This window comes from Octodon degus, unplaced genomic scaffold, assembly GCF_000260255.1.
Source record: "Octodon degus isolate 3935 unplaced genomic scaffold, OctDeg1.0 scaffold00006, whole genome shotgun sequence".
NCBI classification, from domain to species: Eukaryota; Metazoa; Chordata; class Mammalia; order Rodentia; family Octodontidae; genus Octodon; species Octodon degus.
Window position 1 is genome coordinate 9,694,972 of NW_004524582.1, and position 15,488 is coordinate 9,710,459.

The 15,488-nt window shown below is 38.5% G+C and overlaps 1 pseudogene; it reads left to right on the top strand.

The window, feature by feature from the left end:
- The window catches only part of LOC101585894, a 23,206-nt pseudogene that overhangs the window by 6,774 nt on the left and 944 nt on the right, over nucleotides 1–15,488 (top strand).

A 15,488-nucleotide genomic window follows, 5' to 3' on the forward strand; every position in this document is an offset into this window, starting at 1 on the left:
CCACTTTGAATACACAGATAAAAATGGACATTCATCTGTATCCCCTTTTTTTTGTTAAGTTCCGTTCTTTGAATATCATAGGTATGTTAACTCAGCAAAATATTCTAAAAGAGTCCATTAGTCCATAATACTATTGGATGTTCCTCTTGACTGGCAATGTCAGAAACTGTTGACCTGAGTCCCATATAGTTCAACATAACACCAATGCTTTACTACCTATACTTCGTTTATATACTTTTTCTGCGGGGTGGTTAAGACCAAGGTAAAGCAGGACATATGCAACAATAGTTGCAGCTTTTTGGTCTGAGAAGGTCAGTGAAATCCCCTCAGGATTTATCCTGAGATCCTGTATCTCAGATTGTACAACTTTGTCAGTGTCAGCCATGTGGATGAGTCATGGTCATTGCTTGGCCAATGTGCTCTCTGTGAAAGCCTGAGAGATTGTTCTCTCTTTATATGACTCTCCTTAGGCACACTCTACATCATCGATCACTTTCCTTTTTGGCCCCATAATCTCCTTCATCAGAAAATTTGGGACACTCCCAAGTTACATGACATAACAGTACAAGTTCTCATATGTCCTGAGTCTTAATTGACTTTGGAAGGCTAGGGCCCAAATGTCGGCTTTCCTTGTGGCCCTCCTTTTTCTCTAATTTTGGTCTGCAAACTTAGGTTGTTAACCTTCCAGAGGAGAAGCTTATTGTTATTACCTTACAACCTAGGTAAACTTATCTTCTTAGTTCATGTATTTATTGAAATGTTTGACAATGAAAATATTTGGACCCAGAGCTCCCATGTTAAAAAAGCTTCAACTCCTGCCTTGTATGGGGAAATGGGGACTATGAGGAGACTGCATTGTCAGCAATATGCTGTGCTACGGAAGAAGTTCTGTGAACAAATATCAGGTTACTAAACATTTGACCTTGATTTAATTAGAAAGAAGATTACTCTCTGTGGATCTTATCTAATCTAGCCAGCACACTAAAAGAAGATGAAGCTTTCAGAGTTTCTCCTAGTATCCTATAAGGAAGGAGCAGGCAGAACATGACTGGGGACTAGTCCTGGACAGGCCACATAGGAAGAACCTAAGTGGCTTTAATACATAAAGCCAGTCTCCTCTGAGACCCAGCCAGAAAAGGGGCTTAAGTACTTGAACTTCAAGAAGAACACCCATCTCTGAAAAAAGCATACAAAAAAGGGGGATATAAGTGAAGAACCATTCTGTAGTGAAGAAATATATATATATATATATATATATATATATATATATATATATATATATTTGTATATACAAAATAGTTAGCATAGACATACAACAACTTTCTCTTAGTTCCATGAGAAGAAAGATTTGTGTTTAGATAGTGTTTAGACAAGATATCATGTCTGCATCTTGTACTATGAAGAACTACTATAAAGACACTATACAATGTATTCATTATTATAAATGTCCTACTAATTTGTTTTGAAACTGAATCATTGCCACTTCTTTCTCAATAAAATTAATTTTTAAAAAAAGAAAGAAATCTAAACACATACACAAAAGAAGAATTCTGGCAATAATGGTTGGTTAGTCTGCAAGAGGATCCTCAGCCTCAGATGAGGTATCCTTGCTGGCCTAGGGATAATCTAAGCAGAGAATGTCATACCCAGATTGCTGAGCTACAAAACTATGATATAATGTATGAGTAATATTGAAGCCCACTAAATCTATGCAAATTTGTAATGCACCCATAGAAAACTAATATGAAAACACTGTTACCTTATTTGATTAATGCTGTTCTTCATTGCTTTGGATATATCTGCTGTATTTTTTCTGGTGTTATAATCCTGTAAAGCAATTTCTCTTGTTTAAAAGAGGTTTCAAAAGCTCTTTAGTGTTTGTATTTCGAGTTTAATAATTATTTAGTATGGTTATGTGTGTGAGTGTGTGTTTTATTTCTGATTGGTTCTTAGCTTTTAACATTCTCTTGAAATAAAGTTCAAGGAGCAATGGTACCTGATAGGTTCCTAGTATATGGATCCCTAAACCTGGCAGGGGATTGAGCATGCAAATGCATGGGGGGAGAAGGAAGCGTTATGCTAATGAATTGTCTCCTAGGTTAACACTAACTCAATGGATTTCAAAAGTATGGTCCCTGTGCTCCCACTTTCCTCAATTCATTTAGTTCTGACACTGCCCCAGGAGTAGACAGGTTTCTGCTGTGTTCTGTTTCGCTAACTATTCCCTTCTCTTCACTGATCAATGGGATTTTGTTAGCGCCTTGTGGGTAACAGCATTTGTAGTCCTTCCACATATTAAGGGAAGGAGTCTCCAAGCACTGTTCTAAACTCCCGCCTCACTTGACTGCTTCTCCCTTTCTGGAGATGTACACCATCAGTGATGTGTTCTCAAGCCTCTTCCTTTTGCCAGAGGGCCTTCTTGGCCAGGTTCCAAACTCAGCACTCACCCTGGTTTATCTCTTCTTAGAAGTGGTCAGCTGTTCTGTGCCTGGCACACCGGTTCTCCCACTTGGCCCTCTTCTGCAGGAAGCATACTTTTCCTCAATTTGAGGCCAGTTATCCTCTATAATAGGTCAGGAAAATTTTCAAACTTAGTCTTCGTTCCCTTTATTTGTCATTACAAGTTTGAAAGCAATGCTCTTTCCAGTTCCCAAAGTCCTTAAGTAGCTAAGATGGCCCACTCTTCAAAATATGACACTCTTGCTCTTAAATGATATAATTTTACTCTGGTTGGGTATTACATATTAGAAAAGTACCCAATAACATCAAGAAAAATACTCAGTAATACATTCACTGGAATACTGCTCAGAGTTCTATATGATCATTTAATCTGTGAATAATTATCAAGCTCTGTTGTCAAAACAGGGTGACACTTCTCCATGGAATGGGACTTATGTGGGTCACATTTTATCTTGATGAACATGGAGCGGAGCTTCAAAGAAGCACAATTTGCTCAACCTGCTATCTTGTAATATGGATTCTGTATGTAACCCAGTTACTTGTGACATCAGATCCTTTGTCTTCCATTCAATATTCACCTTGGGTGGTTCATCTTCAGAAAAACAGCCATCCAGCACAGCTGGAGTTAATAAAAGGAAGGAGGCTGCCCACTACCAGACACAGATGTGTCTGTTGTTTGGGATTTTCAGTATTTCATTATCTCTGCATCAGCACCGGTATTCTCACAGCTGAGAAACCACTGAAATAATGCAGCTTGAAATGATAAATGAAAGAAATGTAACAACTGCAGTACTGAACATTTGATTCTCTAGACTTTTGTTTTCCTTTTTGCAGAGATGTATCTGTTTATTTGACTTTCTTTGTTGGCAGTCACACTCCACCACTCAAATAGTTCATCTGAATATGAAGCTGGGAATGTAACCTCACCTTGTCTCTTATTAAAAAATAAAAGAAAAGATTTCTTTGGTCAATAAGGCTGTCTGCAATTTCAATTTCTAAACAATTTCTTTCTTTTTTTTAAATTGATGTATCTGGTACAGGGTCTCATTGCACAACTCAGACTTGTAATGATTCTCCTGTCTTCAGCCTCCCTAGCACTGGGATTACCATGCCCAGTTTCAGTGGCCAGCATAGCATGCCTGGGAGTGGGGCTGGCACAGCATGCGGTGCTGGGAATCGAACCCTGGTCCCTATGCTGGCCTAAGCAGGTGCTCAGTCCACTGAACTGTCTTTCCAGACCTTCCAAACAATTTCTTGAGACAAATGTAAAAAGGATCAGGTGTTACAATAACTTTAAGCATGAGCATATCTCTGTATCTTAGGACATGTTACTAATGTAGGCTTAGTATTTATTTATTTTTAATAGGCTTAGTATTTATTTATTTAGGCTAGTATTAATTTATACTTAATATAAATTTTTAGGCTTAGTATTTATTTATTCTGTTTTTCTGTATTTTTAAAGGAAGAGTCTATAGGATGTTCAGAGTCTCACTACCAGGTCCAACTCATAGTGATTCTCCTGCTTACAGCCTCCCAAGTGCCGGGATTACAGGAGAGCCACCACACCCCGTCTCAATCCTGTCTCAGTACACCCTGGCTGCAGGGCTGGCAGTCGAGCCAAGGGATCCAACTCCTGGCCTCCGCATCTACCTAAACAGGAGCTTTAATCCACTGAGTTATTTGGCCTGCCCTTAGCCTTAGTATTTAGAAGTGAAAGCAATTTACCTTGTTCTCTTTGCTTTTGAATTAACACACTTCCACATGAGATTCTAAAATTAAATAAAAAACTGTACCGAGTAGAAGCATATATTATGCCATTAACAGTTTCTTTAGCTTTTGCAGTTCTGCTGTCTGTCATTGTAATCTTCCCTTTGTCTAAACCAGCGATGAGGAAGTTTTCAGAGATGAGTGTCCAAACTGCAAAGCAAAACGCACTTGCTTATCTCAGAGTCCAAACCCTTCCATTCAACCTGAATACTCCGTTTTGGTTAGAGTTGGACAGCTCACACCCTTGGCTCCAGAGTGCTGACAGAGAAGTCTTTGGGTACCAGCTGCTTGGCCTACTCTTGCCACTACTGGATTTAGGCCTTCACACCCACACTCCTTTCTGCCATGATTGCCCTGAACTCTCAAAAAGTCTACGGCAGCAAAGCCCATTTTCCTACCTGCCAACTTCTGCCACCCAGCTGAATATGGCAGAGGTACAGTGTGTGTAGCTTTGAGGCTTCCTTTCAGGAAAGTCTCAACTGAGAGCCCAAAGAAGCCTCCATCCTGATTAATAATCAGAATCTATTTGCCTGAGTCACTTATTATTCTTTCCTAGATACGTGGTTCATACTATTTTTCGTTTTCTTCAAAATGCCAAACCTTTTTACTACTGGCTTTCAGTTTGCTTCCTTCTCCACGCAGAGAGGAGCGTACATTGAAAGCCTGCTGCTTCACCCCTACTCATCAGTGTCTATGTGCATATTTGATGTTTACCTTCCTCCTAGTCCAGGCAGACATTGTAGGAGCTTCAGTGCAGAGAGTTCCTGCTTAGTGTTGAGAAGCAATATCTCTTATTCACATAATCCTGTACACCAGCCTTTATCATCAATAATAATCATTCTTCTGCTTCAATTCATCAGTGTGTAAATTTGTTTTTTTTTTATTTCATGTCTTAAAAATAGTGACATCAGTCTTAGGAGATAGCTCAGTGGTTGAAGCACCTTCCAGGCAAGCACAAGGGCCCGGGTTTGATCCTGAGTACCGCATGCCATGCCAACCCCACGTATCTGAGCAATCAAAATGGGGCATGTTGAATCATGCCTCTAATCCCAGAGCTGGGGAGGCTGAGACAGGAGGATCACCATGAGTCAGAGTTTCGTAGAGAGACCCTCTACCTAATAATAAATAAATAAAAAGTCTGAAAAATAAAGTGCCATCAAAATTCTCCTGGCCCAGTTCACATCTACCTTTTAATGGAAAGTGTCAAAGGAGGCCCTACTTCCACTGAGTGTTTCCTAAATTACTTCTCACTTCCACATTCATTCTGCAAAATGTTTTGACTTATTGCTGGAATGAGCCGATCTTTGAATCCCTGCATTGACTTCCGAAGGATCCTAGATGATGGCCACCTCCTTCCATAAGCAGTGAGCAGAGCCCCAAACCCACACGTCCCAGAGTCGTGCATGTCATGCACTGCAGTAAGGCAAGTGCGAGGCAGGAGGCAAGTGCACAGCACAGCGGAAACCCACAGAGTCCTGGCCTCAGGCAGCAAATTCAGGCCTCAGAGACCTTCATACTCCTCTGGATTCTTGCTTTCCTCTTGGCCATCTTTTAGAAATAGAAAAAAGTGATGATAAATGATTTTTAGCTATTAGTTTCAATATTTATAATTTTAAAGATTTTTTTTATTTTAGTGAGGTTTTGATGCCCTGACTTTCTATTTAAAAGGGCGAGACACCTTTTTAAAAAAATCATACAATTGAATATATGAAAGATTTGTTTATGAATAGAAAGAAAAAGGGAATTATCTTTATAAAAGTATAATTTGTTAGCATATAATGAGAAGCTTTGGAGCCTGAGCCAAGAAATCTGGTTTGCCGCATCCCCTCTCTCTCTGTTTTGCCCTCATTCCCACAGAGGCATTTGGCTTTTTCAATCACCAAAAGCAAAGGTGATTTATTGTGCACCTAGATTCTAGCCAGACACACAGAAGGCTAGACGTAGTCTGGGGTCTAAAGGTGACATATGAAGCTGGGTAGTAAAACACATTAAAGAGCATCTATTTACAGATTAGACACTCTGTGTACAAATATAAAAGATCCTCAGCCAGGGAGAAAGAACAGCTGCCACACAGCTCTGGGAAGGAGTGTCCTGTCCTGAAATTCCATTCTCTCTTGGACTTAGACTCCCCCAGACACTCAAGAGTGATGTAGTTAGAATGGAATAACATGAGGGAGCAGCACGACAAAAATCCATCAGCTTTGGCGAGGCAGTGGCAGTGGAAGAGGGAGGGAGTGGTAAGACACAGTTCTGTGCCCAAGAGATTTCTATGCAGCAGTGGATCCCCGCTATAATCTCCCAAGGTAACGTCCAGTGTGTTTGTAGAGGGTGACCTAGAATCCTAAATGGAGCTCACCTGGAGGTTATGTGAGCTTCCCAGCACACAGCAACTATTATTCTGATTAAATGAACTAATTAAATGAAGGATCTAGATAGATAGATAGATAGATAGATAGATAGATAGATAGATAGATAGATAGATAACAATGGTGTGCTTTGATTCATTGATATGTAGAACAATCATCTAGTAAACATAGTTGGCACATCTATTACCTAGTATTTTTATTATGCCTTACTGATGAGGTTTAGAAACCTTTAGAAATAGATGCAGAATGGAGTCTGGAGAGGTTTGGAAATACAGATGGGAGAAAGAAGCCTTAGATCAGTGTAAGGCTTTGCCTTAGAAAAGCCTTAGAAAGCTGATGGGTGACTGCTCAGAGATGAAGAGATCAGTTAGCCACCCAAGCTCATGAGGTTTCAGTTAGGAACAAGGACTCCATTCTCAGAGGCCATGTGTGTGACACAGTTGCAGAACATTTGTCTCCAATTTGCCCATGTCCTGGTACTTTGCCAGGTACTGAGATTAAGAGTGATCAACTAACAGATCCGATAAAGGAAATTCAAAGACAGCCTGACATGCAAGCTGTGGTAGGTGTACTGCTGCCTGCTTGTAGCCAGATTTACATTGACAAATGGGGACAAAAACCAGAGCAGAAAATTTTGAAAAACTCAAATTTTGGTGCAGAAAGAATATAAGCTTAAATTTTGAACCAAAATTTGTGGTTGTGAAAGAGATTATTGCCATTAAAAAGAAGCTAAGTACTTTTGAAACAACACAACACCCCAAAACTCTTCAAGGTAAATCTTAAGTCGGTAATAGCCCACTTGTTAAATACTCAAGGTGCCCTAAACATTTATTTAAGAAAAAAGTCTGTGAGTACCTGCTCAAGAAGTGCCTCCTAGGGAAAAGCCATCCAGGCACTCAGAGGCCTCTGACGACATGTACTCAAAGGAACCTGGCCACAAGCTTCACAGACAGCACACCTCCGTGTCATTTACATGATGCTGCTTTTAGCGGCATGTAACATGCATGATTTGCTTGGTCACGGAGGCTTCCACTCAGACTACAAAAGCAGGCCTGGCCAGAGAGGCAGGAAGCTGCGCAAAAGGCAGTAAGTGAAGCTGCAGCATTGAAATCAAAGGCGCAGTGGAAAACCCAGCATGTTGGAGATGTCAGGAACATAAAATGTCTGTTAAGAAAAGCTGCAGGCCATGTGTGGTGCTGACCCTGTAGGAAGGCCCTGCGGGCTGAGCCTCGTTTTTCCTGCTGTGTGACCCCTGTATGCTGGACACAGACCTACCAGCCTTAATGTTCGCCTTGTTGGGTTTTGATCTTTCTTTGGTCTGATTCTTTCCTTTTCTCCTACTCAGCTCTTTCAGAATGGGATTATGTATTCTGTGGCATTTCATTTTAGAATTCTGGAACTTATTTTTTGTTGTTTTTTTATAGAGATAGAAATTTGCTTTGAGCCTCAGAAAAGACTTTGACATGAACTTTTAAAAATTATTGGAACTGGCTGTCTTTGAATTTCCTTTACCCCGAAAGTTGAGGTTTTAGGGAAAGAATCATGCCATTTTCAGTTGTTCATAGGATAATTGCATCCTGTTAGGTAAAATGATGAAATTGCATTCTTTCTAGATTAAGTTATGTTTTGCCACATGTATTTGGGTATGAAGTGACAAATTTGAGGTAGGTAGGGTATGCATCAGGCAGAACAGATTTAATGCACAATGTACAGATGAATAAGAATTCACAAGGTTGGGACCAATAGCTTAGTCAGGTGCAGTGGCTGGTGTTTGATTCCCAGCATGCCGTGCTGGCCCTGCCCCTGGGGATGCACTAAGACAGTGAATGAGAATGGGTGAGGTAATGGATGCCTGCAATCCCAGCTCTTGAGAGGCTGAAAACAGGAGGATCACTACGAATTCGATCTGTGCAGTGAGACCCTATAGACATGATACTAAATACAAAAAACTAATAATAATAATAATAATAATAATTCTCAAGTTTGGCTCACAATTGGTGATGCAGAGTCAACTCTGGTACCATACAGAAGATTTGTCTATGAAATGAACATCTGAAGCATCCAGTCCTAGGTCTGGCACTCTTTGTGGTGTCCCCATGCAGGAGCAAATCCATATCAAGAGGCTGAAAAGTCTGCTATGGAAAACTGAAAGGTCTGCACTGCAAGACTGAAGAATCTGAGCTGGAAAGCAGAAGATGACATCTGAAGAGAAGGCGATGACTAGAGCTCCCCTGTGAAAACAGAAATGGGCCTTCTTTCTTGGTTTCCCCTTTGAACCATCTAGGTGACAATGTTCCCCTCCCAAGGGTGGGTCTTCCACACCCAAAACTGTGTTGATCCAATTCATTTGGGTGTTACTAAACCCAACTTGATTGACTTTGGAGTCCCTGAAGTAGGCAGGTGGAGCACACAAGTAATATGACTGGGTGTGTCGCAGAGTGTAGTTGTGGGTGCCAAAGCAGGTCCCCTAGTTCTTTGCTTTCTGTCACACTTTCCCTGGCGTTTCCTGGCCTCCCTGAACTAAGCAGTTTTGCCCATCCATGTGCTTCTGCCATGATGTGTGTGCCTTGTAGCTCACCAAGGATGAATCAAATCTCCTGAAACATGAGCCAAACTAAATAATTTCTGCTTTAAACTATTGTGTCCAGAAATGGTGAAGCTGTATAATACATGGTAAATACATTCAAAGTAGTTTCTTTTAGATATTTTGAGATATACTATATATTTTTTCTATTTTATTCCAGCACAACAGAATTTACAAGTTCTTTCTAACTGTAACACTGTACTCACTGACAATATTTTACTCACCTCGCCCCTTCTTCACTGCCTCTTTGAACCACTGTTCTACTCTCAGTTTCTGTGTTTTGAACACATTCTATTTCTTGCAGTTGATTTTTTAATCACAAAATAAAGATTCAGTGTATTCTAAGTAAGTGTTTGAGTCTTGTGACTGACATTTGTATTTAAATCTTTTTTTTTGCCATTTATTTGCTTATACTTATAAGTAATTTATTTTAACTCCAAAGCTTCTGGCCATAATTTTTATATTCAGAATAATAATAATAATAATAATAATAATAATAATAAAGGAGATAGTAAATTCATAAGATTGATTCAAGTATCAAAAATACACACAAAATTTATTTGTTTATTTTTTCTGTATTTAGTACAGGGTCTACAAGGTCTCACTACACAGATCAGACTTGTAGTGATCCTTCCTGTTTTCAGCCTCCCAAGTGCTGGGATCATAGGTGCGCACCACCACGCCCAGTCTCACTTGCTGTATCAGCTCCCCTCAGGAGCGGGGCCAGCAAAGCAGGCCTGAAATTGAATCCCCAGCCCCTGCATCTGCCTAAGCAGGCACTTTAATCCACTGAGCTATCTGGTCAGCCCCATATAAAATTTAGTATAGGGGGCCTGGCCATAGCTCAGTTCTTTAAGTGGCTGCTTCCACAAAGCTGTCAGCCTCAGATTGCTGTAGTTCGACTCCCACAACACTCCAGCCAGCTAAACCATGCCTAAGGGCATCCAGAGAAAAAAAAAAAAAAAAAAACCTTATTCCGTTTTGGGGCCAGGGTGATAGCTCAGTGGAATAAGTGTTTGCCTGGCAAGTGCCAGCTCCTGAGTTCAATCCCTGGTACTGCAAATAAATACATAAATAAATAAATACATAAATAAAAATAAAAAAATAAAAATAAATAAAATTTAGTATAATGTGTATCACATAATAAAAGTGCTTATTGTTACCTGACATGTAATCAAACATATAGTGTTCTTTTTCTTTTTTTTTTGCCTCGAATGCCTTCAGGGCAAGTTTGGCTGGCTTTAGTTGTGGGGATCCAACCACAGCAACCTGAGCCTGACTGCTTTGTTGAAGCAGCCACTTAAAGAACTGAGCTAAGGGGCAGGGCCCCCATATAGTATTCTTTAAAACCCCTCACTTTAGACATTTAACATATTTTAACCTTCCCTGTCATTATTCTAGAATTTGAAGCATATTTCTAAGACATACTCCTTACTGAGAATGAAACATTTCATTTTATGTTCCAACAAATACAACACATCCCTTCAAAAGTAAATACATGTGATAAATATTGTCATGTTTTAGACTCTGCTTGCCATTTTTTCAGTTCCAGTATTATATTATCCTCATATAACGTTCCTTATTGATAGAAAACTATGCTAATGGCAAATTAAACTCAAATTGACAAGAAAGGACATATAATTACTAAGTTATCATCTTGCCAACTGAATATAACAGCATCCTGCAGAGGAGATATGATGTGCCTGCCCCAGGCAGAGGTATTAAGGTGAGTTTCTTGTTACATAATCTGCTTATCACTGAAAAGTGGTCTAACAGGAATATGAAAATATTCATATAGCTTCATAGAGACACTTCTCCTTCTGAAATCCATTAGGTTTGATTCACAAACTTTTAAAGTAAAAATATAGCAGAAATTTTGCCGTGACTTTTTTAAAATGCAAAGATAAAACAAAATAATCCCTTTGTTTTTTTTTATGTTATTGAGAAACAAATAGCAACGAGACAGTTTCAAAGCTGATTAATAGGACAGTTTAAATAATTAATACGTTGTACATTGTTATCTTCTTAGTGGTTACCCATAGTACAAGAAGCAGACAGGATATCCTGTCCAAACACTATTACTACAAATCTTTCTTCTCACTGAATTAAGCAAAAGTAGCTATATATCTATCCTAACTATTCTGTATAAACAAATACAAAATGGTTCTTCCTTTGTATCCCCTTTTTTTGTTTAGTCCTGTCAGAGGTGGATATTCCATTGGCATCTGAATACTATGGGTGCGTGAAGTCAGCAAAACAGTCCAACACAGCCCAGCAGTCCATAATAGTAGTGGGTTATCTGCAGAAGTTGTTGACTTGAACCTTTCACAGCTCAGCATATTAATATGGCTTTACTTTACATACCTAATTTTTATACTTTTCTGCTGGATGGTTAAGACCAAGATAAAGCAAGACCTGTATAACAAGAAATGTAGCTTTTGTTTCTGATAAAGTCAGTCAAGTCCCCTCAGGATTTATCCTGGAACCCTATACCACACTTTGTAGATCCTTTGTCAGTGTCAGCCATGTGGATGAGCCCCGGCCATTGCTTGACCAATGTGCTCTCTGTGAAAGCCTGAGAGAATAGGAAAATCCCTTTGTAATTAAGTTTTATATGAATGGTGCAGACATTTTAGCATAAAGTATGTCAAATATACTGAGATTTATTTAACTTCCTTAATACTATTTCCATCTATTTAAAAAATTTGCTAGTTTAAAATTTTAAATATATCTGATTAGAATACAATTTACTAAATATCTGAATATCCCTTTTATTTACCTTTCAGTTTTTCTACTTTTGCTTTTCCTGTGTTTACCCAGCAGCAGAGCAAACAGATGGAAAAGTAAAGACCGTACCTGTCTGTAGAAGACAGATTCCGTTGTGTTGCAAAGAACTTGAACAAGGTATTTGAAAATGCTAACATGTGAGAAGCTCATGTAATGGGTGCTGGAGGAATTCGGACTCAACAAAGGAGAGGCCTTTGAGCATCTTTCAGCCACAAGACAATAATGGGCGAAGGAAAGAAAAATATGAAACTTGTTATGTCTAACAAATCACAACTCCCAAAATTGTCCAAGCAATATGTGGCTGTAAGCATTCTTTACAAAATAGTATCATCCTTTATTTAGATGCAAATTTCTAGAAGTCTAGCTTATTTGAGACTTTCAGTACTGCTAGGCTAATATATCAGGAGACTGAGGGGTTTTAGATATAAATATAGAACCTGATTATGTACTGGACTAAAAAACTCTAATATTCAATCAACTACTTTGAAGTCATTTGGAATACAGTTTAAAAGTATTGAAAAATATTTACTATTGAGCAATTAAGATATTTGCCTGGAGAATTTCCTGGGTACAATAAATTATTACAACTTCCTTTCACATCTGCTCAGCAATGTTGGGAAATACTTAAAAAGAGGTTTGTTTTTTGTAATGGAGTAAGTGTTGGAGTTGTGAAATAGCTGACTGAAAGTGGCACCCTTTTCAAGGCTTTGGAATCTCATTTGAACAAATCTAAATTCATAACCTGTAATTATAAATATACCAAGCAAATCTCACTCCATAATCCCGGATCATTCCTTTGAATTAAATATGCTTGCTCAGTGTAGTGTAAAACTGTAGGTTTTCAAACAAGATTCTCCATTTTTTAAGGAGTTATTTATGCATATGTCTGCTCATTGCCACCAAAACAGTGATGTGGCGCTGATCGATGACATCACCATTTTAAAAGATAAAAGAAGAAACATACTTTTAGCTGCTCCTGTCACTTGAACTCAAAAATATTTAATATTGAGAAATTAGGGACTTGAGCAAATCATGGGCATATTTTAACAAATCTCTTAAAACAAGGTTTTCTTTCGCTTTTACTTTCTTTTGATTTTTTTTTTTTTTTCAGCACTGGGAATTGAACTCTGGAGCTTCCCAGAGACCCATGTCTCCAGACCTTTCCAATTTCTTTTTGTTTTTATAGTAAGACAGGGTCTAATTGCTCAGGTGAGCTCAGACTCCTGTCTCAGCCTTGTGTTACTGAGTTCTGCCTCCTTCAGACAATCGTTATCAGGATATACAGCCACTGTTTTCTCCTCCCCACAACTCCTGCCTTGCCTCATGCTTAAAAAGATAACTTTAGAGAAGAGAATGTCCTTGAGATATATAATAAAATATTATGTTATATTATATTTCTTGGGTCATAGTGATACAGAAAGACAGAATCATTTATACCAGTGCTCTTAAAATTGTCAGGGATTGTGATTCACAACCAGGTACTCAGAGAATCAATAACCATAAGGAAAGAACTACATGAATTATAAAACATTTCATATAAAGATCTAATTCCTTTTCTTGAATTTTTGTTATATATATAATACATATGTAAACATACACATGCATTAATAAATAGATGCATTTATATTAACTGTATATGTAAATAAATTATATTTATCCAAGTCACATTTTGTTTATTCAATTGATAGATACACTTTTTGAATTATGAGTTACTTAACTGGCAAAATATTATTCCATATATCCCTTAACTTGCTTGAAAATCTTTTTAGAGATTTCTGGAAACTTGTAGCAATATACGAAGCTGCTTCATCATTAAATTTAAACAAAAGTAAATTAAGATAAAATGTTGCAGGAAATATGAAAGCACAGAACTGGTCCAGGCAGTGGTATGAAGAGCATCTGGGAGATACTAGGTTCTGAGCAACAGGACCCTGGCACAGGTGCATTTCTAGGTGCCCCACTGTAAATGAAATCCATCTGTAGCCAAGGTGGATTCTGACCAGTGCATAAAACTTGGTAACCAAGGTTGTTACTGGCATGTGGCCTCTCTGCAAGGATCACCGCGAGAATGGGAGGTTAGTGGGCAAGGATTGCTGCGAGTGTGCAGAGGCTGGGGGACCTCGATAGCAGGGAAACAGATGGACCCCTGCTGAGCAGCCAGTGAAGATGGTCAGTCCAGGCTGCAGCGCTGTCTCTTCTTCAGAGCGCTCGAAACTCAAATGAACCTCTCCAATCTGAACGGGTGACAAAACAAACGTGTCTGCGTAGGTAAAAGCAATGACCTGCGTTCAATTCCCGGTAATCCATGCTGCCTCAGCCCCACCGGTGGGTGCACTGAGCCAACAACCAAGTCCCAACGTGGTGGCTCACGCCTAAAATCCCAGCTCTGGCGAGGCTGAAAACAGGAGGATCACTCCAAGTTGGAGATGTGTAGTCAGACATACATGTACACATATGCACAAATACATATACATAGTGATATGCATTTGTATTGTACCAAATACATAAATTAAAAAGATAAGTGTAGCTGCCTGAGCACTAATTTATTTTTTTATCATTCCAACAGTATTTCGAAGAATTTCTTTGAACATCATTACTTTTACAAAGGAAATCACATATTTAGGAGGCCTGAGGGAATGGAATGCTATATACCTACTAAATGAGAAAACTTGACTTAAATTCCAAACAGAACCGACTCAAAGTCATGAAATACAAAATGCTGTAGTTGGAAAGTATTAAGCTTTTCTTCCTCATTTAATTATATTTTATTTATGACTCCAACTTAATCTAACAAAGAAAATATGAATTTATATATTTTCTTTCCCATAGAAATAAGTTAATTTTCAAATCACTTAAGAATACATTGACTCTCTATTGGTTTTGGTGGTAATATTCTTAAGGGCTGGACACAAATAATCTAACTGGAATGTTTGTGTGTATGTGTGTGTGTGTGTTTAATCTGGGTTTTTTCTTTGACTTATTTAGTATGCACATTGTATGATTATTTGTATTTCTTATTAATTACAAATGTTTTATAAATATAAAATATTTTTCATTTTGCGATTTGTCCTCCTAAAGTCTAATCCCCTTGAGAAATAAGAGATTAAATGCAGGGATAACCTCATAAACTGAGCTAATCTAGCAGTTTCCTATATATACGATGCACTATGCAAGTGAAAAATGTGTACATTTACAGTGGGAATGAGCCATAAAAAGTTAAAATTGCTAATTTTACTTATTCAAACATATTCATTTTTAGGACTTTGTGATCAAAAATTACAGAAAAGACCACCTGAATTTGGCTAGGGGGACATTTTTTAACCTGTGTTACTGGAATTCTTATTCACTCCTGCATGCCAGCATAATCAGACACAGGTGTTCAAATCACATGGCCAACACTCATCATTTCTCCACAGTTCAACTGAGATGTAACCTGGTGACACAACGGTTTGTTCTTTGACTTCAGGCAAGTTGTATCAGTCAGTGCCCATGAGTGAAACACATTTAATGCAAAATATATGATA